Source organism: Canis lupus, chromosome 37, assembly GCF_003254725.2.
Source record: "Canis lupus dingo isolate Sandy chromosome 37, ASM325472v2, whole genome shotgun sequence".
Lineage (NCBI taxonomy): Eukaryota > Metazoa > Chordata > Mammalia > Carnivora > Canidae > Canis > Canis lupus.
Window position 1 is genome coordinate 20,840,692 of NC_064279.1, and position 23,832 is coordinate 20,864,523.

Below are 23,832 nucleotides of genomic sequence, written 5' to 3' on the forward strand. Positions count from 1 at the left end.
CTCAAATTTCTGTACATAACTGGAAAAACTAGGTCTTTATCTTAAGATATCTTGAATGGAAGTTTCACTAGTTATAAAGGAATTTCGAGTCCACAAACACATATTAAGTGTGTAGGTCACTATGCACATTCCCAAAGGTGCATCAAATTGAAAACTCGAAAATGCATTTTCTTTAAGATGCTTTGCATTAAGATTAAAGATTGTTACCCCAGAAGAGAAATGCCAGTGTACTAATTACCCTTTTTTCTAGCCCTTTACGTGGGATCTGTTTATGCAGCATCTAGAATTAGATAAGACAGTAATTCCAAGTTGTGCTAAGTGAGTAAGAAATGTTTGCTATTTTTCAAATTAAATTTGAGCTACATTTGCCAAACACTGTCAGGTATTGTAGCTGAAAAAAAAAAAGAAAAGAAAAAAAGAATATATCAATTTCTGTCCAATATTACATTCTGTCTTCAGTGATTGAGCAAACTGAATTAGAATTTCTAAGATTGCTAAGTGAAATTATTTTAAAAAAGGATAAGAGAAAAACCTAGTCTCTATGTATGTGGTGTTCTGGTATTTTACTATTTGTAGAGCAGGGTTTTGTATCATTTTGCTTTTAAAGCTTTTATTTATTTATTTGACAGAGAATGAGGAAGAGAGAGCACAAGCAGGCAGAGAGGCAGACAGAGGGAGATGGGAGAAGCAGGTACCCCCGCTGAGCTGAGAGCCCAACTGTGGGGCTGGACCCAGGGTCCTGGGATCACAACCAGCGCTGAAGGCAGATGCCTAACCGCCTGAGCCACCCAGGCGCCCCTGTAGAGCAGGTTTTATACACTGCCTGTCATTTAAATAACAGAATCCATAAGATGGTAATAAGTGTGTAAGCTGGAAGTTCCCTGAAAGGAGGGCTGCAGAGGAATAGGTGTTTACAGAAATATTCTATATTATGTGTTACAATCAGTGGGGAAAAAACATATGGAAACTTTGTAGTTATGTCTGGAAACATCAAATGATATACTGTTGAGAATTTCAGGGCATATTTCTGCAACCAATATAATGCAGTCAAAAATAAAACCCGAAGTTGAGAATACGCAAGACTACAAATGGCATCTGAAACAGGAAAATGGCTCTCCAGAAAATTTCTGAAAAATCTGATCAAGCATTATTAATGCTTAGCAGTTGGATGAAAAGTCCTTTAAGTTTTTCTTTACTATAAAGAATCTTATTACCTTTTCAATGATATTTCCCATAGTGCCTTCAAGTTTAATTGAGCTTAAATATACCATATGTAAGCATATAATTCATGATTTGGAAATGCAGGGAAGCAGAAGTTCACAAATTGTAGAGAGAATAGAATATCAGTTGGCATTTAGATGAAATGTTTTCCCTCGGTGTACTTTCAAATCCATTACCTTGTTTTATTTTAACAACATTCCTAGGATATGGGTAATTTGGCCTTTAGAATTATTCACATTTTACTGTGGGAAATGAGCTTGCTACCTGCCCAAGGAGAGTAATACAGGATTTGTATTCAGACTACAACTCTTATCACCTTCACGTTCTTTCCAGTAAGGCTTCCTGCCTTTGAGAAGTGGAAGCAGGGTGGACTTCAACCAAAATTTGGCAATGACCCTGAAAAGAAGAAATTATTTTAAAAAGAGAGACAAGTGATTTGACAAGTGAGGATCATGCAGTTTCATAATCCTTTGGGTTGGTTTGATTAGCATCTGTAATCTTACCCCCCTCACTGATGCTTTAGAGAAATAACATTTTCTCTTACAGTATTTTTAATAGATATTGTATGCTTTCAAAAGTATTCTTTTTTTTTGAAAGTATTCTTTATCACATATGTCAAAAAGAAGCTTTAAAATATTTGAGTTGTGATGGATTATGATACAATCCTGACCCTTACCTCTGTTCTTTTTCCCTAAAATTACCATTTTTATCACTTTCAACCTGGAGGTGTATAACATGTGATAAAATGAGGTGGCTATATTTATAATATCTCCTATGTCCTTCTTAGAAATATTGCCAGTGTATGCCATGACTTTTGTGTGGCTGTGTCATGTGAATTTATACTACTGTTTCTTAAAAAGCAATGACCATAATGCCAGTTAAGACAGATACTATAGTAAAAGAGTTCTTTTTCTAGGAATTTTCCAAAGGTCATCTTAGTTTTTATTTCTATAGAGGAAATAAATAGCTTGTTCATAAATAATAATAACCTAAAAATTAGTGAGGCAAGGGCACCTGGCTGGCTCAATGAGAAGAGCATGTGACTCTTGATCCGAGGGCTATACGTATGAGCCCCACGTTGAGTGTAGAGATTACTAAAAAATATAAACAAACTTACACTACTGCACTACCAATTTTTTTTTTATCTTACCAATTTTTAAGAGAGATGCTGTATTTTGGGTATGGGCATATAAGCTCCTCTAGTGAGAGTTATACTAAAATTTCAATTGGCCACGCTTTTGATTTGTTTCTAAAATGTCAATTCCTTGTTTAAGTTTGGAAAATTATTGCTACTTAAATTGTTCAAACAAACAAAAACCGTCCTTCACCAGTTACTAAGTTACTAAATTTTTCTAAATTTTAAAGTAACCCAGGTAAGTTAAAACTAAGCTAAACATAAAGACAATGAACTTTATAGTTGAGGTTCTAAATCTCCTTTCAAAATTATTTTCCATAGCAAGATTTTAAGTACTTGAAGTGGTAGGGGTGGTGACATCTTATATTTTTGTCACCCCTCCAATATCATCTATTACAATTCCAGACCAGTAATAGAAGCTCTACAAATGTCTGATTGTTTAAAAAACAAATGCTTGTATCCTTTACCTCTTCCTTGCCTTCTTAATGGTTTATGTTTGCCAATGCACACTCATGGGAAGTTATTTCAGTGTTTGTCGATTAAAACATTTAAAAATTAAACATTGAGTTTAATGGAAGGAATATGCTAGAACTGGCCAATAAGAATAAGTGATTAATTTTGAAATAATGAAAGGGTGCAGCAGGAGCAGCAACAGTCAGTGTTATGCTTGCAAGGAAATGATGAGTGGGGAAATCTGTGACACCTGACTAAAAATCAATGCTTCTAGAAGGTGATATAATAGCTTTAAGCTGGAAAAAAATAAGTACAGGGAAAATGAAAGCTGACACGGTAAAACTGCGCAGAAAGAAGTGGGTAGAATAATGACAATGTCAAGCAAGTAATGGATTTAATGAGGCATAACGCGATGGCACTAAAGATCTCATGTCTTCTAAAACAACTAGTTAATTTAGCTGACTAATTTGCTTACTCACCTTTTCTACTTAATCTCTTAGGAACACTGTGGTGGTCCCCTTCTATTACACTTTGTATCATTTCACAGAGAATCCTCAAAATAACAGTTAATACTAGAAAGATACCCTTGGGGAAAAAAAGAAGGAGGTGTTAAAAATAAGGCCTTTAACTTATTTATTAAAATGATAACCATCTAACTCCTAAACAAATCCCAAAGTTATTTTTCTGTGTGAGAAAATACAAATGAAAGTAAAGTCTGCAGCTCTGTTTTTCTGGTTCCAAAAGAAGAACACATTAACATGTGGTAATTTGCACTTTATTTTGTTTTTTTAAGAGAAAGGAAGCTTAATATCTAATGCAGATCTTTCAAGGTCTGCATGTGTGCTGTATTTTCTTTACATTAAATTATTCCCAAACTCCTGTTTTGGTTGGAAGTAGACTTGTCAGTAGCTTCCTTCATGTTGCTCTGACTTAGAAATTAGGAAACGTGTGTAGAAGTGACTAAGAGAGAACACTAATTGAAAGGGATTCCAAAGGCTTTTGGACTCTGCCAAGCAAACTCCTTAAAACTGCAGTAGAAGTCCATTGTCTTCAAGGTAGCAGTCAGTGTCTTTCTCTGAAGCTGATTTAACTTGGCTAGAGGATAAGCATCTCTATTAGTGAGTTTAAAGGGTCTGAAAATACGAGATGTTTTATCTTGGATAAGCTGATAATTTGTCCTACTTAAGCAAGTCATGCAAATTTCCCTGCAAAACTCTGTGCTCATTAGCTCGTAATTAGGGTAATAAATCTGGAATCACCAAACAGATCAGTGAAAACATCATAGTGTTAATGTGAGCATGAGCTTATCCTGTAGGAACCAGTGGAGAGTTTGCAGAAATCTATTCAAATTCTGAATGCAACACTCCATGTAATTATCATAAATTTAACCCCCAGGAAGGAGAGCAGGAAACAAAGGCCAGAGGAGGGCCATGAAGAGACTTCAAGTCCATGTGAAAACTGAAACTTCTAAATGCATTTCTTAATATAGAGAATTCTGATAAATCATAAATACGTTTCAGAACGATCTTTCACGCAAATTTTCATACATGAACATTTTTTGTGTGTGAGCTTTTGCCATGCTGCTGGGGGAAACCAGTGGCCTGGAGATACTAGCAATTAGTCAGAATTCACATAGTGAGTCAAAATACTATGTCAAGAAGAAAGCCCAGTACAGGATTCTGCAAAGCAGAAAGCCCACACTCCACCCTTAGTATACAGAATTCTGGGGTGGATAGACAACTACTCTAGAGATGAGAAAGAACTGAGAAGTCTCAGGAAATTAAGCAGTTCTGCTTTCTTTTTCTCTTAACACAAAAAATGTTAATTCTACACAGCTTATTTGTACACTTACACCTTTTGTTCTGCATTATTTGCAAATTGTTGACAAATTGTTGCAAATATGTCCCCTCCTCCCTTAAAGCTCATATTAACGGATACCCGTCTAAGTCATGCTTGTACCTGCTATGTATTTTCTGTTCCTATCTGAGTTCTACCCAACTTGTTCATTTTCCTCATCATTCAAGAATCAGAAAAAGTTGATTCATGTCAGTACCACCCCATGCAGATTGACTAAAACTAACTTCAACGTTAGGGTGAAAACATGTCTTCTCTGTAGAAGACAGAATTGCCCTTAGACTCCTCACACATGTATTTGTCCTAATCCATGTGATGCTTAAGTTTAACTCAATTTCTTTGTGCTTGACATTACTACTGGGAAAGGTGGTATGTTAGACTCTGAATCTTTCCAGTCTTAACTGAGGACACAGGATGGACTCTCCAGTGATATATATACTGCAAACAAGTTCTTTCCCCTGAACTGGAAACTCTTCTTCAGTTATCCATTTGGGTCTGTTTGGTGAATAATATGCAGAATTTTCACCAAGATGGAACTATTAGCAATTTAGAAAACTAGAAACACATGTCCTCTCTTTGAAGAGACAACAACAACAAAAAAGCCAAATAAACAACTATGACCTCTATTTATATTTTATCTCTAGAAAGTAAGCTCCTGGAGGGAAGACCACAGTGGAACTTTAGAGTATGCTAATGGATGAACAGAAAGATACTCATCGTGTAACATTAGCTGAAAGACCACATCTGCAGGGTGGGCACAGAAGTATTTTTTATTTCTGATTTAATTCCTTAGAAGTCGCTAGTAGTCTGGCTGCAATTTATTGTTTGTTTGTTTGTTTGTTTGTTTGTTTAGCTGCAATTTAAAATACTTAGAACAGTATATATGGGTATGAGAACTAAATCCATCCTCATTGATTAGTTGGGTTGGAACTTGAATTCTCCTCCAGTGGCAACCTTGAATGAAATAAATTTAAATACTGCTTTGTTTGTTTCCCCTTTATCAGAGATGAAAGTACTCTCCTCCAAGAGCATTAAGCACTAATTTACATTTTACCAATATATTCCTACTGTGCTTCTTGGTCTTTTGGTCAAGGTCAAAAATTGCTGCCAAATGTATTCATCCATGGCCTAGAAGTCTCAAGACTAACAACTGTCAGTTTTTCAAACTGGCTGAAGTACCCTGCCACCTTCCAAAATACAACTGCAAGCAGCTCCTCTGCCAGCAGAGCCACAGGCACCGTGCAGTGGTAAAGAGTTTACATCTAAATTGATATTTAACTAAACTGGAGGTGGAGGAGGGCAAAAATATTTTTTTCAGAGCTGACATAATGGAAAAGAACCACCTTTGAATGCTTTTAAATACTAAAGGCTAAATCATATACCTGAAAGTATAAAGGGGATGGAAGCGGTTTAGAATATTTGGAGGCTGCTAGGTTATAATGTTAGCACTGTTGCTTGAACATACTGAGGGGCTAAATCCTGAAGGTAGAGCCTCCTGTTCTCCAAGCACCCCCATCTCAAGGGTTCTTGCCAGTAGACTGTTGTAGGATTTATTGTATATCATAAAATGGAGAACATATTGAGACCTTTTCTCCAAATTTAGGTGCTTCATATTTATTGTTGGGAACCTGGACTCTGCAGTGAAGAATAATCCCTGGGCTTCTTAGGGATTCCATCAGTGACTCCTTTTATTATTTAAGACCAAAAATACTAAATTTGTGGAATCTTTTTAGTTCAGTAAACAAAAATAATTAAGGACACAACCTTTGTCTTTAAATCTCATCCCCAGTTTTATCCTTTTCTCTTTCTGGGATCCTCAACTAAAAAGTCTCTGTCCCTTCTTCTCTCCCTTACACTTTTCTGTGAGCCGTGCTCCTGTCCCTGTGCTACTTTCTTCCAAGGTTTTGCATTTAAACACTTGCATCCAACTCTGGAACGTCAAGCTTCGTTCCTAAGACATTTCAGTTATTATACTATGTTTTACTTGAGAGATAGGGTCTGAGAATAAACTTCCTTCTTTACATTTATGATGGACGGAGTGGCAGGATTCTGTGCTCATCACCATGCTCTTTTTCACACTGGGGGTAATGCAGAGGCTGTTGCACACCCGTTTCCAGGAGGTATAGATACTAATGGGACTTAAGGGTAGCTTGATATTTTTCTAGTCAAAACTGGAACACAGAACTCCTGGTGAACAAGCAGGAGTTTATTCTGCTTTAAACCAGGGCTCCCCTCTTCTCTCTGTCACAGTGCCCATCGTCCTTCAGATAGAAGCAGCTGGGAACATGTGGAATATGCATTGGTCCTACAAGGGTAGCAGTGCACAGGTCATGAGCCAGTGCAAGGGAGAACCATTTTCCTTTTCATTTAGAGCAATTTGGAAAAATGTATAAGCCACTTAAAAAAATTCAACATTGAGTATAGCTTCATTTGGTCTTTTGTGAGAATAAGTAGACTCACTCAACTTAGATTACCCATTTAACGTCAGTGGAAAAAACTGGAGCCGCTTCTTAATTACTAACATGTTGAGATTTGTCATAATGCAGGGTGATTTTCTAATGGCATCCTGAAAACAGGTCCTCTATCACAAGGAAAAGTCAGGAAGATTACAAAACTGAGTTAGGAGTTGTTCATCACTGACCTGGAATCTGATCCTCTTTAAGACATTCAGAACAATTAATGTCAGAATTTCTATGAAGGGAGAATTAATTCCTTTGGAAGTGAGGACAGAGAGTTTCAAACTTGAGTCATATGAGAAGACTAGGAATTGACGACGTGAACCCAATACTTAATTTTTAACATGAGGGCAAATGTCAAAATTATCTCATTCAACCTCCCAGATTTCACAAAGAACCAGCTCAGTTACATAACTTTTCAAGGCAGTTAGTGGCAAAAGCTTGGGAGTCAGACTACTTCAGTTGGATAACTGGCTCCAGTATTTTCCAGTTGTGGGGCATCAAGCAAGTTACTTTACCCCTCTTTGCCATAGTTTTATGTCTATAGAATTGGGGTGCTTTTGTACTACTACTTCATAAAGTTGCAAGGAATAAATGAATTCTACTCATACCTATAAACCTCTCAAACCCATACTTGTCACTGATCAACAAATGACAACTTCTTTAACTCTCCTTCAAAGTGAGGCATTTTAATTTTCCTCCATGACTTTTAGACTAATATAAAGAATAGTGAGATATCTTCCATTTTCAATATTTCTGAAAGAAGTAGCATCCCTATGAGGTTTAGAATTAAAATATGTTTTCATTCTTGTTTGAAGTTTATGTGGGTCTTTAACATGAACTTAGGCCAGACTTGAAAAGCTGTAGTAACTCAACATGTTGGACAAGCATTTCAGGCCTGGCTAAGCCTTGAGGAATGGGAAAAAAAGGAAGTAGAAAAGCCTTCCCCATTCAGACATAATACTTCCCCACCCTCTCATAACTCAGATCTGTACTTTGAAGAGGAGAGGGATTAAAGGAAAGATAAGAAAAATAAGAGTTCTCTTGCAACTCTGCCTTTCTGAGAATTTTGCTTTCCACGAATGTCGTCTTTTCTCTCTCTAGCTCTCTATCATTCAAAACCAAAATCTTCATGAAAATATCCCAAGATACCCAGCCCACAGTCACCTCTTACTCTCATAAAGTTCTGACATTTATTGTCATTCCCTTCACTTAGATATTATTTCCAAGCCACCCTCTGAAAACTCCTCTGCTGTTTTATTAATATTGGGTTATTACTTTTCCTGTGTTAATGTTTTGCTTCCCAAATAGATTACGAGGAACTTGAAATTTCTGGAAGGTGACTTTTTCTTTTTTAGCTGACCAAAGAAAAGGAAAGGTAATACAGAAAAAGAAATGCAAACATTGAAACTCAGAGGAATTTGCCAGAACAACTCAAATATCAGCTTTGCTCCATAAGCCCCACCCCAAAACTAAGCAGGACTGAAATGTCCAAAGCAAAGCCATAACAAAGCTCAGTAAATATTTAGCTTGTCTCGGACTATTGCAATAGATTCCTAACTAATCTTCTTGCCTCCAATCTCTCCTGTCCAATCCATTCTCCACACAACTGCTCAAATGATCTTATGTTAAGGTACTCAATAATCAGTTAATTGAATTCATTAAGCATATATTTTGTGCAAGGAAAAAGCTACCTTGGTGATCCAAGCAATTATATCAATGTTATGCTGTAAGTGAAAAGGTAAAACTTTGGCAATTTAAAGTATAAGAAACTCAACTTAGAAGACAAGGTTTTAGGGTGTGTGGGTGTCTCAGTCTAAGTGTCTGACTCTTGATCTCAGCTAAGGTCTTATTCTCACAGTTGTAAGTTCAAGCCCTGCACTGGGCTCCATGCTGGGCATCGAGCCTACAAAAGAAAGGAAGGAAAGAAGGGAGGAAAGAAAGAAGGGAGGAAGGAAAACAAAGTTTTAGTCCAATGTATGCATTGTTTCTAAATTCATAAGGATGACAGCAAACTAGAGCTTGTTGTTATTTATTGGTTTCTCCGGAAATGTGGCAAAATAATTTTTTATCTACACTATATACAACATGTAGTTTGATCATGAATGGTCTTACGGAATAATACTGAGGTTAGAAACTATAATTCAGGAAATATTCTATATTACATAGCTTCATTTAATCAATCAACAAGTAGATATTCAGTACCTACTACATTCCACATGCCAGGACTGATAAAATACAACAGAAGTAAATCAAATACTGGCCTGTTATGAGAACCTTGATTTTTTTTTTTTTTTTTTTTTTTTTTTTTTTTTTTTTGTTACCGATGACAAAATTTATGCTTACAGGTAAAGTCCTACCTTTTCAATCAGTCAGGGTCCAAGCAGGAAACAGATGGCACATTCAAATTAGGAAAGCTTGAGAACAGCACAACATCCCTTTTATGATCTGGGTGGAAGGAAACCTTAGGGCCAGTGTGGTGCACCAGTGTCAAAGCAGGTTGTGCACAATCCTCAGGTCTGCAGAGGCAGCGGAGAAAGAGGGGTTATTGGGGATTCTGGAGACAAAAGATGCTTGTGAAGAAGTAGCTGGACAGAGCTGAAACCTTTGAGATCCGTGGCACTGAGTCTCCAGCATCATTCCACTTTGAGATCCCCCCTGCCACCACTCGCCAGCACTCCCTCTTATGCTTGCCCAAAAGTCAGAGTGAGTAGGCTCACTGATGGCATCCACACACCTCAGCCACCCGGGGCCACGGAGCAGCAGAGGATGGAGCATAGATGCAGAGGTGACGCTATTCAGTGCCGCCTTAAAACTTTATCATAAGCATCTCTGCAGTCTGTGTATGTTGGTTGAACAGTGCAAACCATTGATGAATGAATGATTTGCACTGCATTTGGAAAAAAACCACAATAATATTCTGATTCCTAAGGCAAGGTGTTAGAAAAGCTGTCAATGATGTTCATAGAAAATCGGAAAGTAGCGAAGCAAGAAGAAAAAGACGGATTTGAACTTGACTTGGCTGTGTAAAACATCTACTAATTTCTGCCATATATATTAATTATTTACCATTTATTTAATTATTTACCATTTATGCCTAATTACCATGTAGCACTGTAATGTATATCATTAAACGTGTCAAATCCGTAAAACTACCTTTGCAATGTTAACTTCACACAATTAGTACAGTTCAAGTCAGGACAGTTTTTGTAGGTTTTGACTCATGCAGGATTTAACTCAAAATATGTGCTTCAGTGGTAGTCTGTCCAATCATGTGATTTCCAAAGACCCAGCAAATTGGAAAAAAAAAAAAAATTGTGGCAGATCTTCTAGCAGTGATATGACTTGACTTAATGGTGCTTAGAGCCAAACCCAAAGCCCAGGATTGGGTTATCAACTAATTCCAGCCATGATATAGAGGAGGGAAAAGCTCATGCCAGACCCTTTATAGCTCTTAAGTCATAGGACTCAGTATGCAGGGAACTGCCACCAGCAGGATCAGATGGGCAAGGGGTGTGCTAATTTTAGCAAATGTATCCTGATCACCAAGACCACATTCCATTTTTATACTTGAACTAATTCCTGATTGTGCCTTAAAACTGGAGACAAGCTGACCTGCCCTTAAACGCCAATGATTAAGGTCATCATGATGTGTTAGTTCCACATATTTGCACTTCCAGTAAAGATTCGTTACTGAGTGTGTATGCATTTGTTCTAAGCATTTATCATTAAAAAAAAATGTTTCTTTTGCCTTGATAAATGGAGTATACATTTAGTCTACAAATTCTAGATCCTTTAAATTGCCAGGGAATGCCTGAAATACACTACAAGTTGTTCTAAAAAGGCACAGTTTAATTCTATCAAAAAGCTGTAATTCAGCAGTGGGCTTGATACTATAATTAGAGTAGGTTCAAGGTACGATGCGGTATGCATTTAAAGAATTAACTTGCTTTAAAGAAATATTGCTTTCATCCCAGTGGATAGTTGAGTTCCTTTGCTTCACTTCTGGATAAGGATCTATACTCAGAAATTCAAAACTCTGCACATCTGTTGGAACGTGGGCCATATTTCGTGGACTTCCAACACATCAAGATCTTCACGGATTCTACTCCTCTGTGGGGAACAGTTTTCTAGACTCATGAGACCTCTCAAAGTCACTGTCTCCTCATTGCAGGCCTTCAGTTGTGATAAGAGGAAGAGAATGGTTGTATTAAGTCCCAGTTTGTACCAAGAAAGAAAGCAACATGGTGACATGGAGAAAGGGCAGTTTTTTGCATTTTTACTTCATCCTTGCATGCCGATGTGTTATTTTACCTTTAGACAGTTTATCACTCTTGTGCAGAGAGGACTGCTACATCATCACTTCAGTTCCAACAGGCATTAATTAACCATCCATGGTAAACAAATGATGAAAATAAGACCACTTGGGGCATTTTTTTATGGGTTAAGAACACTTACTATATAATAATAGGAAACATAGTGACCCTGTAGTGTTTGCCTATTTTCTACTACATATTTAAAACATCAAGTTATTTAATTCTTTGAACTAGGATGTGAGGTAAACAAAATACCCACTTCATACATGAAGCAACAGACACTAATGGAAGTAGACACATTTACCCCCGGCCTCACAGCATAGACAGGAGGAAGAGCCTGGACTGAGACCAAGTCTGTCTAGTTCTGAAGCTTATATCCTTTCTACTATTCTGGAAACCTTGGCAGTGCCTTTCAGCCTTCCAGTTCCGGTTGTTTTTTCTCTACGAGGATTTCCCTATTATCTTGGACACACAATCCACAGCTTACCCCCAACTCTTCTCCTGCCCTTTGTTCCATCTTAAGCATCTGACTCAGAATAATCTTCCTGAAGCAGCAAGACACTGAGGTTAATGAAGCAGAAGTGCTATTATGTCATTTGGGACAACGACCTATGGGCTGTGGTCAGCTGATTACAGCCTGGAAAGGTCACAATTTGGGGGTCAGAGGTGATGATTAATATGATGTCGTCTTGTATCAAGATCAGTTTTAAGAAATGTCAGAATGTCTAGTCATCCAAGTTTTCTAAAAAAAAAAAAAACTTCTGACAAAAGAATAACTTCTCAAAGTTTGAAGTAACCCACTTAGGTACTCTGTAGCCCATATGGTCTTGGGAGACAGTCTAGGAATTAACAATTACAGATTTCTCCTTTCCAGGGCTCATTCTGGCACCTGGGCCTTAGATCCCATCACTTCCAAATTCCTCAAGAAACTTGTTTCTACATGTTTTATCTTCATCTCTAGAATCTTCAGTTTCTTCTTCATTCCACTTTTATTTTTTTCTGCCTTCAAACTTCACCCAAAAACCTTTAGTTTGTTCTCCTGTCCCCTCTAGCTACCATCTTACTTCTCTCATTCTCATTGCCAATCTTTTGAAACAAGTGGATTCCATGTGCTGCCTCACCTTTGTTTCAGACAATCTCCCTGAAGCCTCCAACATTCCGGCTCCCACCCCACTACCTTTTCGTGGAGGTTCAGTGTTTTGTTTTGTTTTGTTTTTTGCCAAATATATTGGACAGGCTTCCCTCTGGGTATCTCTGTGCCATATTATTTTAACTACTCCACTCCTTGAAACATTGGTTTCATTCTTAGTCTCTTCCTACAACTTTCAGTAGCTTCTGTTCCTAGTTTTCCCTTTGTACTTTTATTTATTTTCTCCTGGTTTAGGGCTTCTATGTAATAGTGACTTAATGAGTTTATTCATCTTACTTAGCAGCTTTCTTGAGATGTAATTGACATATAATAAATGAACCATATTTAAAGCACACAGCTTGACGTTTTGATACTCCTAAACACCGTGAAACCATCACTACAATCAAGATAATAAACCATCACCCCAAATGCTTCCCCATGACCCTTTGTAATCACACTTTCCTCCCTCTCCAACTGCCTCCCACTTCATCCCCAAGCAACCACTAATCTGGTTTCTGCCACTATCGATTAGTTTTCATTTTCTAGAATTTTTATAAATCAAACGACTCACTATTCATTGTTTTTTGGTCTGGCTTTTATCACTTTGCACAGTGACTCTGAACTGCTATTACACATATCAGTAGTTTATTTCTTTTTATTGTCAAGTTTGAATTCGTTGTATAAATACACTAGAATTTGTCTACTCGTTTCAGTTCTATTTACTCTTTGAAAGACATTTGAATTATTTCCAGTTTTTGGCTATTGCATATAAAGTTTCTATGAACATTTGTATATAGCTTTTCTTCTGAACATATGCTTTCATTTCTATGGGATAAATAAGAGTAAAATGCATAAATCACACAGTAGTATATTTAGCTTTTTAAAAAACTGGTAAACTGATTTCCAAGACGCTGTACACTTTACATTCTCACCAACATGTATGAGAGTTTCAGTTCTTCCAAATCCTTCCTAATGCTGGGTATGTTCAGTATTTTAATTTTAGTTATTCTAATAGATGTTCAATTTTTTCTTATTATGGCTTTAATTTGTATTTATCTAATATCTAATGATACTGAACATTTTAAAAATGTGTTTCCCATCTGTATATTTTCTTTGGTGAAGTGTCTTCCATCTTTTTTGCCAATTTTTAAATTGGATGTTTCCTTTGTTGACTTTGAGAATTCTTTATTTATTTTGGGTACAGGTCCTTTAGCAGATATGATTTTCAAGTATTTTTTCATCCAGTCTGTGACTTTCTTTTTAACGGTATCTTTCAAAAAGTTTTAAATTTTGACAAAATCCAACAATTTTATCTTTGTTTTTGTGGTCATATCTAAGAAATCTTTGCCTTACCCAAGATCACAAAAATTTTACATTTCACTTTAGAAATTTAGTTTTAAGTCTTACATTTAGGCTGTGATCTATTTTAAATTAATTTCTGTATATATTATGAAATATGAATCCATTTTCACGTTATGGTATTTGGATATCCAGTAGTTTTACCATAATTTGTTGAAAAGACTAGCCTTCCACCATTGAATTGCCCTTGAAAACTGTGTCAAAAGTCAGTTGTTCATATGTGTTTGGCTTTTTAAAATTTCATTCCATTGGGTTGTCTATTGCTATACCAACATCTCTGTTTTCATTACTGTAGCTTTATAATAAATCTTGACATTAGGCAGTGTTAGCCTTCCAACTTTGTTGTTGTTCTTCATTTTTAAATTCCCCAACCGTGCCTATTCCTGTAAGTACTACTATTCACATGAGCTTTTCTCTCTAAACATGACTGGCTTTAGTTCTAGATACATTTTCATGACTTCCATAAACACTTTTTTGCTAAAGTCTCTTAATAAAAAAGGAGAACCACTAGCCCCAGCTTCTCCTTTGAGTGCCAGGCCTCTAGCTCTGCCAAGAGACAGATATTTGGAAATTCCATTTCTTCAAGATTTGAACTTTTTGTACTTCTGTGACATTCCCTATTACCTTTCCATTCCCAGCTACATTATGTCACTTCCACCATTCTTCTCATTGTTGCTCAGACTTGAACTTCATCTTTGACATAAGCCCATCTTACTTCCCCTTATCCAATAAATCACCATAAACTGGCCGGGTTTTTTTTTCACTCAGAATACCTTTCAAGTATGTTTCTCTTCTCTATTCTCATTGTTAATCCATATGCTCACTTTCTCATGCCCAAGTGGCTGAGTGAAAGTCCAACTGATCATCCCACTTCCAGAGTCTCCTTGCCTAAACTATTTCCTCAGTTTTTTTTTTTTATTTCTTAAAGCAAATTTATCCCCAGACCCCATCTAGAAGTTTTCCTTTCTAGCTTTGTTTCCTTCTAACTCATCTTCTAACTTGCTCCAGTATAGCTGTTTTGTTTTGGTTTTTTAAACTCTCATTTTACTTATGAAACTGGCTAGTTTTCTAAAAAGTATTTTCTAAGGAGGGGATTTTAAGTTACATTTATTTAAAGACTTTGTAGAAAGACTGTGATATCCAGGAACTAACAAAATTTTGTTCCCAGTCCTACTACTTTATTTATTTAAGGTGGGAGGAGAGAGAGAGAATGCGCATGTGTGCCTAAGCAGAGGGTGGGAGTTGGTGCTGAGGGAAAAGGTAGAAAGAAAAAAATCTTAAGCCCTAGGAGGCGGGACTCCATCCCAAGACTCTGAGATGAGGACCTGAGCTGAAACCAAGAGTCAGATGCTTAACTGACTACACCACCCAGGCACCCCCCTGCTACCCTATTTAAACTGTACTTTTAGAGTTTTCAGTGAATTGGAAGACAGAATCATCTGACAGTGAATAATTTTATTTAAACTTGTCCCTTGTTCTATGGTCATACAAGAACTTACTGTAGGTTAAACCACAACAAAACAAAAATGAGGTCTAGTGAAAAGTCTCTAAGACAAGAAGTGGACCAGCTGGACTAGTGTTTGATAGTGAAGGGGACAAATTCCTTTGACTATAGGTAACTAAAGGAGAATTTTCAGAAGTGACAGGTTACTAAAGATCCCCTCTTCAAAGAAAAGTTCAGTACATGTAGTTGAAATCAACTTAGGTAAATGCCCAAATACTCTTCAGATTTCCCAGCCCTAATTGAAAGTCATGGGAAAGTAACATTTATCATAACTGTAACAAACTTTAAAAGTTTGCTTCCTTATTATATTTTGTAGAAGAGGTAAGAAAGAAAACATTTTCTAATAAGTTTGATTCTCCTTTAAAGGAAAACAATATTTGAGATCAATTGTTTTGAAAATAAAAGAAGCATTAGAGCCTTGTTTATGGATACAGAGGGACATGAACTAGGAAATGTATCTTCTGTTGGTTTTCAAGAATGTGGTATCTTGAATGGAATTATTAATATTATGAAAGTACCACAGTTAGGGAAAAATATCACAGTTGATTATTCTGGCATAAAATTATTCTCTAAAGGCAGGTATTTATCTTTTTCCAATTAGACCCTAACAAAATGCCTTATATATAGTAAGTGTTACAATATGTATTTAAAAATTGAATTCAGTGCTCCTATTTCCCCAGTGGTAATAATACCAACATAGTTAGACAACCAACTTCAAGGGATCAATTAGATTCCTAATTTGCAGTAAGAAAATGAAAAATGAAAAGAAGCAGTGTAATTCCAGATTGAATCTTGTGTAGGCTAAAAAAATAAAATGGAAGACCTGAATCAGAGCAGGGCACTTAAGGATAAAATTTTCTGATGTGTTACGTAAATTTATTTACAAATGCCAAGAAGTAAAAGCTAAGGAGGAAAAAAAAAAGCCTAGCACATGATATACGTGGGATGATTTTTTTTTCCCCCCAAGGAGCACAAGTTCTTTTTTTGAAAGACTTCATGTTTTCAAGGACATACAAGTTCAAGTACATGAGTGTGTGGGGGAGTAAAGATGTCATAACTAGAACATGGTGTTTACAACACTGGGGCCCTGTATAATCTCACATAATGCAACTTTGTAGTTGCTTCAAAATATAGGAGAATAGTGAGTTTCCTAGAACTCTCATGACTAGAAGGAAACTAGCTTATGTTTCATCTTCTTCATTTAAGAGGAATAAGGGTCTAAGAGCCGGGTAGTGCCCCAGTTAACTCACATAACAAGCTTGCTCAAACATTGCTTGAGTACTCCAGGTCTGTATTACCCCAACTTTTTATGTGTTCGAGAAAGAGCAGGAAAGTGCAATGCTTTGTTTGGATGAAAACACAAGAATTCAGGTAAGCCAAATCAAACAGCTTAGCCAAGACGATGATTCAGCTTATTAGGACATGGGCCGGGAAATGGGGGGAAAAAAGAAGAGGAAGGAGGTGGGGAGCTCTCCTATTCCTCAGGAAACCAAATCCCTCTTCCTTCAAAAATCAACAGTAAACTTCAATTAAAAACAAAAACAAAAACAAAAACAAGTCATTGTGTAGAGTAAGAAGAGTAAAAGTTGAAAAGGAGAGACTTATAAATGTGCATGCAATGTGGTTTCTGATGATTTTAGAAGAGAATTTGAACACAAAGAGGTTCTGAAGAGACTTGAAAAGGAAAGGAGAGGGATGTAAGAGTGTGAACTTGTCCATTTAAGCACGTTTTCCCCCCAGTCCTTACTGCTCATCTGAAAACAAGAAGTAGAGCAGGTCAGGAAAGGGGTTATGGTTAACACTGCAAGATGAAAGATAAGCAGCCAGGCAGTTAGAAGCCAAAGCATTTTATCTAGAAGAGCAGGTCTGGCCTTGTTTCCATCTTGATAAGAAGTAGATGGGAGAGCTTGTTTGTCCACAGACTAGGATGGGGTGGTGGGGCTGAAGAAGGGAGACAGGGAAGTCAGGGGCTTAGCTATGGAGTTGTGGCAAACCACGAATGTACCGATAAGTCCCTCTTTTGTGTTATACGTCTACCTGAACTTTGAAATTGTTAGACTTGTCTGTTTAGATAACATGGCTGTGTTCCTTTCAAATGTGAAGACTTAAAAATATCCAGAAAGTTTAGGTGAACTGAACAGGTTTATTATCATAGTCTGAAAGTTTAAAACTGTGGCTAACCGGTTAGGCCACTGACTCAAAATTTGAAGAAAGTGACACCTGAATTTAATTCCTCTTTAAATGGTGTGTTTCTCTTTATTCTGAAGATATGCACAATATGCTCTGAATTTCTTTTTTAAATGGTGTTTTCATTTCACTTCAAGTCCTTTTTAAAGACAGATTACAATTAGAGGGGCTTCTACTTTGATAGTGTTCTAATCTGATGACATAACTGGTTCAGAAGTGGTTTTTAAAATTATTAAAATTGACAGAGTTCTAAGGTCACCACGTTTTGTTCTCAGTGTTCTTGGATGAGAGCCAGGGTTGCACGTATTCCTGGGATCTTATTTGCTATTACTTTTAGTATCTCAGTCCATCATAGAACTCAGAAATCCAAAATGAAATGAGTTTTGTTTTTTTACAATAGACCTTCACAATTATTTAGTAACTACCTGAAATTATTTTAAGGCTGCTGGGTTTGTACTGCTCATGCCATTCATTGTTCATATAGAATGTATTGAATATGTAAGGTGATTAGCACAGGGGAAAGCATCCCAGAATAGATATAATCCATAAGTGTGTCGGGGCTTGTATCTCTACTGTGCGAGAGACAAAGCAGAACATTTGTAGTCCGAATGCTTAGATATTAAAACAAGTTTGTATATATGACAGGTCAGAGGAGCGGTCCTAAAACAAGGTATTCTTAGTTATCTTGGCTGCTTTCCAGATTGTCTAGTACCTCTCTCTCTCTCTGCCCCCCCGCCCCCACGCCCGCTCCTGCTCTTTCGAACCTCTCTGTAAAAAATAAAATAAAGTAAAATATTCTCTACTTAAATTTTTTTCTTCTATTACCTTTTGCCATGGGCTACTCAGAGTTGTACTGGTACTGAAAGTTTAAGGCTTGGAGAAATGTTGATGATGATGATGATGATGATGATGATGGTAGCAGCCCTTATTTATAGGAGACCTTCCCGGTGGTAGGACTCTGTATTTTACATACACTGGTTCTCCAGTGGTTATATGAATATGCCCTAGCTACCAGGCCCTTACTCTACTTCCCTTCACAGGCAAGTTTTGCTGAGGAATCATAACAACTTGCTATTCTATATCTTGGCCTCCAGGATGCTTGTATTTGTTTTTTCTTATAAAAATAATGTTTAGAGGTATCGGGGTGGCTCAGTCGGTTAAGCATCCCGACTCTTGCTTTTGCAAGAGTGCATCATGATCTCGTGGCTGTGGGATCAAGCCCTACCTCCGGCCCTGAGCTCAGTGTGGAGTCCGTGTTAGCGTCTGTCTCTCTCTCAAATAAATAAATAAATAAATAAATAAATAAATAAATAACTTTAAAAGATGTTTTATATATATATAATTTATAAATGTGTAGAAGTTAAAATCTAAAATCATACTCCAACTACCCACACATAAGCACTTTCTAATTTTCTAAATGTCTTTCATATATATATGTATGTACATTATTTATTCACAAATGAAATCGTTTTAAACATTTGGTTTATAATTTTTTTCTAATAATCCATTGATAGCTTTCCATAATGTTAAAGTTAACTTGCAACCATGAAAAATTATGTAGTTATCAAAAGATATGGATATAAACATTTTTTAAAATCAATCTTACCATTGAGTATTTTGGTTATTTTTATCTGTATTGGTTTAACAAACAATATAAACACCTTATGATATTTACTCACTTAATTCTTATAGTAGCCAATTAGGCTGCAACAACCTTACTGATAATGGCAACCCTTTGACTATTTTACAGATAAAGAAACTGAGGCACAGAATAGCTAAGTAAATTCCCCGTGGTCCCAGAGCTAAGTAAATTCCCCGTGGTCCCAGAGCTAGTGAGTGGCAGATCTTACCTCAGGTTGTCTGGCTCTAGAGTGAGTGTTCTTAACTCCTGCGGTAAGGTTTCTCTCATAAACAGTGCTGCACTGAATGTCCTATTTCTTCTTTTTCCATAGAGAAATCCCTAAAATGAGAATTCTGGCTTTTCAAATGCATTGGCAGTTGACCTTCAAAAGGCTGATACTTTTCTTTCCCACAGCTGTAGATTTGCAGACTATAGACCATACTGGGTGTTATAATTTAAAGTTAAATTGCATGCTGCTTTGGCTTGTATTTCTCCTTCACAATCGTCTTAATCTAGTGGACTTTTCTCAGTCCTCTTCCTCCACTGCTTTTGATAATATTTGCTCACTCCCTTCTCATGCACCTCTCCCCTCTCCCCTGCTTCAGTGTGCTATCACGTCTACTACTCCCTTCAACTTGTATTAACATTCCTTCTCTGTCCCTTCACTGATACTTCTCTCTGACCTCCTTTTTAATTTTAGTGTTTCTTAGCTCTCCACTTGATTCTCTTCTCATGTTGCAGTCTCCCTGGGAAATCTCATCCATTCCCATGACTTTAACAATTTAAATGCTAATGCCTCACAAATCTTTATCTCTTCCCAGACATCTCCCGTAAATTCTAGACTTACATATGTAACTATCCATTAGACGTCTTCACCAGGGATATTCTCCAGGCTTTTAAAAGAGAATATGTTTAAAATTAGACTTAACCATTTTCTCCCTAAACCTGCTTCTCATCTCATGTTTACCATCATACAGCTAAACACATAACGTGAGACTCATTCTAGATTTTGGATGCCATATAGAGTAATGACAAATAGCAATGACTTTGAATTAGGTAAAGCTGGGTTTGAACCTTACCTATGAGACTTAAAATCTGGCTGACCTTGGACAAGTTGCCCTAAACTCTCTGAACTCCAGTTTTATTATCTATAAAAGGAGGATAAAAGAACATCCTTGCAAGGCTGTTGAGAAGATGAAATAGGATGATGTATGTTACATGTGTTCTTTTTTAGAGTTCCTGATACACTAAAAGCACTTAATAAAGAATATTGCTTCTTTGGGGATAATATCTCATCACTCACGTCCAATCAGTTTCTGAATCCTGTGGTTTCTAACTCTGTAACTTCACTCCAACAATCATTTCTCTTTATCACCCCTGCTAATAAACGCCAAATTAGGATCTCGTCATCTTTGCCTCGGTGTTGCAGTTTTCTCTAATGTGGTGGTCCTCAACCTTTTCTCCTGGCATCAACGAACAGGTTGGGTGATGTTCACATGTGGGATGTGACTCAGGCAGAGTCAATGTTAAGTACAATTCTAGGAGTGGAGGCTGTAACTCCACCCTTTCTTTCCCATGCCATGAGAAAACACATTGGAATAAAAGAAAGACTAACGTCATTAAAGAGTTTAAGTTGAATCTGTTCCAATTTTTTTTCTTTTTTTTAAACCTTGTGCAAATCTGAGTCCTATACTTTTAGTAGCAAACTTCTTGTGGCACCTCTGTATGCTGCTATATCATGGTCCAGAGCTTTGTGTTAACCAGGTTCCTTTACCAGTTCTCTAGCCCCACACTACTCCCGTCCTCCACACTATTGCCACAGTGCACTAGTTTCTATTATGTAGACTTTACTGGGTGCTCTGCATTTTCTAGGGGATGAAATTCAACCCCCTTTAGTTTGGCACACAGAGGCCTCCAGACCTGGCCCTTTTTAGCTGCTTCAGGCTTTCTTTCTCTCTGCAGTTTACCTTGCTTGTGGACTCTTAAAACAGCACGATAATGGCATCTGTCATCCCTTTCCTCATCCCCATCCCCCCTTACTCCTCATCCCACTCTAGGCTGCTTTAGGCTTCAGATGCTCCCTCGACTGTGCCTTTCATCCTGGGCACCCACAACCTATATCCTGCTAAAGGTACTGGGTATTTTTCGATTCAGCAGCAACGGGCACTTTGAATACTCCCCTTTCTCCTAATTTGTTGGCTAGTCCTTTATTAATCACATTATTGGTGATTCGTTTTTCCTGCCCATACTTCAGTATTCTCCCTCCAGGACTCTTTCCTATGCAGTTTTCTCTTCTCTGTCCTTCTGTTCTTCCTCTTCTATTAATCATCTATGGGAGATCATCTCTGTTCCAGTTTCAAATACCATTTGTATGCAATGCCCACCTGATGGTCTTATAAGCGACATAATAAGCACAGTGTTTCCAGAAGGGACTTCATCATGCCCAGACCTTCCCTAACCAGTACATTTTCTTCATTACATTTATTACATACCTTTATAAATGGTACTGCTCATTCACCCAATTTCTTAGGCCAGAAATCCATAAGAATATATATTTAACCTCTCCCAATCTTTTTTGACCCCCGCATTTCAACCAGTTACTGTTTTTTGTTGATTATGCCTCACAAATATCTCTAAAATCTGCCATATATCTCCAAATTCATTGCTACCACCTTAATGCAGGCTGCCATTGCTTCTTATTTAGATTAATCTCTTTCCTCCAACTTAGTTCCTCACCAACCCATTCTTCACACTCACCTAGTTATTTTACCTCAATCCACATCTGATAATATAACATCCTAGCTTAATTCAAGATACAGTTCAAAGATTTAATATGATTGATAAAATTTCCCAAGACCTGGCTCTGGCCCTGCCTACCAGCCCAGACTACTTGCCAACTCCATTCTCATGCTAACAGGGTCCAGCTCCATTGAACTTTTTCAGTCCTTCCTATCTCTCTTTGTCTCTGTTTTGCCTGCATTAGATGCTCTCCTCTCTCTATTCCCTCCCTTTGCCTGGCTTATTCATACTTTAGGGTTCCTATTCTCTAGGATGGACTTTATCTCCCCACTATAGATTTCTAAGGTCCCAGTACTTTCCATATCACTGCGTCACATTTCTTTACTAGAAGCTCTCATCCTGTATGACTGCCAATAATTAGATTCAAATTGGAGAACTATAAAAATGTTATCTACATATATTAAACATTTATTTTAGCCTAATAGACTTAAATGCACCATTACTCACCAGTTTTTTTGATGTAGGGCTTTAATTTAATTTGGATATGGGTCCATTGACTGGAAATTCGTTGTCTTTATCATAGTGCACCATGTGTAGGTTCTAGTTTTACTTTATTTAAAGTAGAGTGATAACTTCAAGTGGACTGAAAACTCAGACATGTATCAACCAACCGGAATGTAGAATTCTCAGGTTTATAAAGACTTATTTTTCTGAGATTTTTCTGGTTGTCTATCCTATACCTAGTTTTGAAAGAAGTTTTTACTAATTCTTTACTGAGTCTCTTGAAAATATTCAACTTAATTTTCAAAGAAACAACTCTTTCATTTTACACTCTATTTCGCTGAATTATGTAAGCAATGTTTAATTATATTACATGGTTACAATAATAAGTCAACTGTCATAAATAGTTTGGGCACAAATACAACTAATTCTTGGCAGGCGTGCAACTCAACCAATGAGAGAAGTGTGTAGGGTTACTGGAGCATAGCCTACTGCCTGTGAGCTTTCACTAAGCCCTGAATATTAATCAGTTTGCTTTGCAAAGGCAATTGATAATATTAGTTAATTTGCCAAGTCAGTTAAGTGGAGGTCTGGTAAGAGCGCTTTGTTATCCTCGTGTGTGTCTACGATGTGTGTCTTTCACATTGACGGTAGGCACTGGGAGGACAGGAAAGGTGTACATGTCTTAAAAAGGGACTATCTCTCTCTCTCTTTTTAATTGATCATCATATTCACCGTGTGCTGGAAACATGTATTTGCTGAAAGAATGAATATATTAATAAATGCGTAGAATACATACACCTTATAGTCCATCCTTCTTCCACTACAGCTCATGTCAATTGTTTAATCAGGCTGACTCACTGACCTCCCCATCCTCCAAAGTAAAATGTGTAACTTCCCTTTACCTGCCTCATCGTACTGTATACTTAGTCCCAACATACCACTTAAAAACACTATTACTAGCATTTGATTTTGTTTCTATTTTTCTTTAATCCAAAAATAAAATAGTTCTGCCATGTGAGTATTCCTGTCATCACTTTAGATGAGGAAATTGAGGCCAGAAAAATTAAACAGTTTAAGTAATATTACAAAGCAAATGAATCTTGAGTTCTTGATCTGTGGATCCCAAAGCTCATGTTCTCTTTCAACACCATTATGTCTCCTTCAATCACCTAGTACAATAAAACCTCTTCTAGGAATGGAATTAAAGCGTTTCCTGGCCTCAATCAATTTTTCTTACCTGCCAGCTATTTGTGAATATTGATATTCTCTTTGTTAGATTTTTAAAAAATAGACTCATAGGTAAACATCAAGGAGGGAGGGCAGATGAAGAATGCTTAGGAAAAAGGGTACAAAT

At 37.0% G+C, this 23,832-nt stretch overlaps 1 long non-coding RNA gene across 1 annotated transcript in view; it reads right to left on the reverse strand.

The window, feature by feature from the left end:
• LOC118353503 (uncharacterized) overlaps positions 1-20,170 on the reverse strand; it is a 41,650-nt gene extending 21,480 nt beyond the window's left edge. Inside the window, exons 1-2 of the long non-coding RNA XR_004812598.2 lie at positions 19,465-20,170; positions 9,480-9,638 (exon numbers count right to left, since the gene is read on the reverse strand). This is a non-coding gene — a long non-coding RNA (uncharacterized LOC118353503). The remainder of the gene's footprint in view (positions 1-9,479; positions 9,639-19,464) is intronic.
• Between the last annotated feature and the right edge of the window lie 3,662 nt (positions 20,171-23,832).